Consider the following 4314-nt stretch of genomic DNA (forward strand, 5'->3'; position numbering starts at 1 on the left):
CACAAACAGAGCTGAGAGTGACTAATACGTAACTAGGCATAAACTCTCAAAAATTAATCAAGTAATGATCTCTAGAATGTGGGAAGTTCAAATAAGCCTCAACCTCACTAGAATTATGAAATTAAGTTTTCTTTTGAAGTGGAAGGTCTGAAGACAGTGGAATTATTCCCCAACCATTGAATGTCAATTTTAGACGACAAGTGTTGTCCAGGCTGGGTCACTGCACCAAAAAATTTGTCCCCAATTTATTTGAAAACTCTCTCTCTCTCTCTCTCTCTCTCTCTTTCTCTCTGTGTGTATGTGTGTGTGTGTTTTATGTGCAATAATTTGTGTATATGAGACAGGGGCCATAGAAGCCAGAAGAGAATGTTGAATCCCTTGAAGCTGTAGTTATGGGTAGTTGTGCACTGCCTGTCACAGGTGCCTGGAACCAAGCTCGGTATATGAGTTCAGTGTGAGATTATATCTATTAAGACAACTCTCCAGAGCCTTCCTCCTTTGGTTTTCCTTTTGTTTTGTTTTGCTTTGTTGCTAAAAACTATCTAAAGATATCTGAATAATAGTTTTTAAAAAATATATCCGTTGAAGAAATTTTAAAAATATGAGAAATATAGTAAATCCAGAAGGAAAAAAAAAGAAAAGTTACTTTTGAATAAACAAAAGTAAGGCATACCTTATTTCTCAATAGAAATATGGCAGAATGTAAAAAAAGACATTTCTGAATTGTTAAGAAGACATACCTGCCTATCTGAATGATATGTTGACAAAAAACTATGCCTTAGATGTGTAGTACAAGCCGGGTTTGGTGATGTATGCTTTTCATCTCAGAACTTGGGAGGCAGAGGCAGGAGGATCTCCTTGAGTTCAAGGTCAGCCTCGTCTACATACTGTGCCCCAGGACAGCCAGGACTCCATAGAAAGATATGCTGTCTCAAAACAAAAACATACAAAAAAATTTCCAAAAATAAAGAAGTAGTAGCAATTGTTAGGCATTAATTTCTTTATTAATTAACATTTTTTCTTTCCCCTGGTAAAAGGGAGTGCTAGAAGAAGTATATTTTTGTTACAGATAAAAATTTCAGCAGTTTAGAATGAAAGGTCAAATATCCAGAAAGAGCTCATAAGTCCAGCTACGCAAACTGACATTTGCTTCAAGAATCCTGTGCCTAGCTGGGCGGTGGTAGCGCACGCCTTCAATTACAGCACTCGAGAGGCAGAGGCAGGCAAGTCTCTGTGAGTCAGAGGCCAGCCTGGTCTACAAGAGCTAGTTCCAGGACAGAAGAAAAAAGAAAGAACCCTGTTTCTATCCTGAGTGGAGACTAAATAGACATCATTAAGAAGTTTAGAAGTAAAGACAATAAAATCGTGTACATCTTGGCCAACAGTAATCTACATCAATATTGTCTGGATAGCTCTTCAGCTATGGAAACCTCAGCTGGCAGCTATTGAAGAGTGGACCAAAGTGAGAGAGAATAATGGGCTGTGGAACGACCGTCATGGGATACTGTCTCGTATTTAAAATGAGCAAACAGGAACCACACATGCAGAAAGATCAAATGAAGTGTCAGGGAGTGCACACGTCTTTCACCCCAGATCCCAGTTGGCAGAGGCAGGAGGATCTCTGTGAAGCTTGAGGCCAGCCTGGTCTATAGAGTGAATTTCAGGGCAGCCACAGCTACACAGAGAAACCGTTTCAAAAAAACAAACAAACGAAGCAACAAAAGGATCAAAAGAAGCCCAGAAGAAAAGAGTGTGACTTATATTTCTGTAACAAAGAAGTTTCTAGGACAGCTGAGGAGGAGGTAAAAACAGGCAGATTTTGGGGATGAAGCTGGTGACTACTTTCAGAGAGCCTTTAAGGAGAGAGGGATTAGCTGGGAGGAGGGGAACTCCCAGTTCATTCTAAGCAGTGGTTGTGACATCCTTACTGGTGAGTGCAGATTTCCAGGGAGGGGAATGATGCTATTTTATCGGACTTTTTGCACTAATGCCGCTGAGAACTTGCTTTAAGTCACTTCTGTTCATGCTCACCTCGTGGAAGTTAGGTATAAATCATCAGACTGAATGTCTGAGCTACAAGTGTGAAATTCTGGCATTTAAAGAGTGTATTTCTAACTTGACCATAGAAGCTTCTAGAGGATTCCCAACAGCAGCCAAACGCCCCAGAATCAACACAGGATGGAAAGATTACTTTGCACAGCTTAACTTTAAAGAGGAGAGAGGGAAGAAGGAAAGAAAGAAAATAAGGAAAGGAGAAAGAGGGAGAGTGATAAAGAGGGAGAGAAAGAGGGAGGGAAGGAGAAAAGGAGGGAGGGAGGGAGGGAAGAAGGGAAGGAGGGAGGGAAGGAGGGAGGGAGGGAGGGAGGGGTGAGAGACAGAAGTTTTAAAACTGTGAAGGGCATAGGTGTTCTGAGAGTGGACATGGACATAGGTAGATTGATGACCAGAACGTAGCTGAACACAAACTTATCTCAAACTCCTTTTGTGAATTTTATACTTTAATATTTTTAAAAGATTTCTTCATTTAACTAAACCTGAACATAAATGAACTCACCTGAAAAGCCTTCGGCGACTTTAATGTTGTGTCTTTCTAAAAGCGCTCTTCATTTCAGTACAAATGACTCAAAGGGTGAACCAAATGGCATTTCCACAAACCTTTCAGAAAATTTCAGCCTCTTCTGCATTCACTTTAGTCTGCTTCCCTTCGAATGACAGACCTACAGATCTATATTTTTATCGGCCCAAAGAGCCACCCCTTTCCTTCTCTGTTAATGGATAGCGAGTTGGAAATGCCTCTCTGGCAAGGCAAGATAAACTTTTTTTAAAAATCAAGACTCAGAAAGCAGCAGGGGTCAGGCGGGGTCATGGCCAGCCCTTGCAGCCATGTGTCCCCTTAGCAGAGAGATTAGGGCCTTGGTTTGGCCAAGGGGCAGCAGAGGGCACTCCAGGCCAGAACAGGTTAAGTTGTGGTCACTTTATCTCTTGTTGTTGACGCAAAGTCCTGAGGCCAAGGCCCAGGGTTTTCCTGCAGAAATGTGTTTACAAGCAGGTCAAGGACTTGCAGAGAGATAGCCATTAGCAAAACAAGTTTTCTATTGACAATGGCAAAGAAAGGTGTGTTTGCTGATGAATTATCACTTGCTCCTTAAAGTGGGAGAGAAAAGCTCATTCAAATCCTAAATCCCCAGCTTTCTCACCCACCATGGAAATTTCTCAGGAGTGAGTGGCTGCTGGCTTTGTGCACAGCCCCTTGCCATCTTCTCCACTGAGACCTGACCTGTGATGACCTCTTCCACCCTTGGCCAAAGTCTATTTAGTCCTTATTCAGATAAAGAAATGTTTTTACTCCAGAGTTAGAAATCTTGCGAATGTCAAAAAGGGCGAGGTTAACTAGGTATATTTTAGGAAGACTTCATTGCTTTAAAAGTGTTTGCTCTGAATAAATAAATCTGTGCAGATTTTCATAATTTGAAAATCAGCCATAGCCTCTAGGCTGATTATATTTTATTTAGGTGAGTCCAGTTTGTTGCTTGTTTTTTGTTTGTTTGTTTGTTTGTTTCTGTTAACTCTGGAGAAGAAAGTGGCCCAAAGGGAAGAGAGGAAACAAAATAAACGAATCAACAAACAAATCAGTAAAAAAACAAACAAAAAATAGTAAAACAAGGTTATTAGAAACAAAAAGACTAACAAATGTAAGTGTTCAAGGCTTTTAATGCAGAAGCAGCTCAGTTTGAGAAACAGATGTCACTGGCGTGGAAACGGAGGGGAAATCGTCATCTCTGCGCATGTCCAGTCTTATGCTAAAGAAGGGTGCTTGTGTCTCCACTAACTGGGAGATCTGAACTTGGGAATCTGCACATGGGCATATGAGCTGTCTCGTTAGAAAGATACTTCTCAATTAGTTTCCTTTTCATCCCCCCTTTCTTTCGGCTTCCAGCCTTCTGTCGCACACCCACACAGACACACAGAGTCCCGCACTTGCGAAGGGTCAGAAAGGTTCCCGGCCATTTCTCTCCATAGAAGCCCTGACAATGTGGCATGTGCAGTCTCGACAATGACATGCCACTCAAAATCCCCCCCTTCGGATTGTCCCTCCTTTTAAAGGAGACAGCCAATGTGAATGAAACACTTTTTCCCCCTGGGTACGTCTGGCTTGCTTTCATTAACCCAGATACAAAGTGCCACTCAGAAGCTTCGGACAGTAGAATGCTTTCTTCTCTCAACTAGCAATTCATTTGACCCTCCAGAATAGTATTAACGCGCCGTGGCTTTCTATGTGTCGTATTTGTTTTATACTCTCCCTGCTCCGCGAAG

Source organism: Myodes glareolus, chromosome 24 (assembly GCF_982192425.1).
Source record: "Myodes glareolus chromosome 24, mMyoGla1.1, whole genome shotgun sequence".
NCBI classification, from domain to species: Eukaryota; Metazoa; Chordata; class Mammalia; order Rodentia; family Cricetidae; genus Myodes; species Myodes glareolus.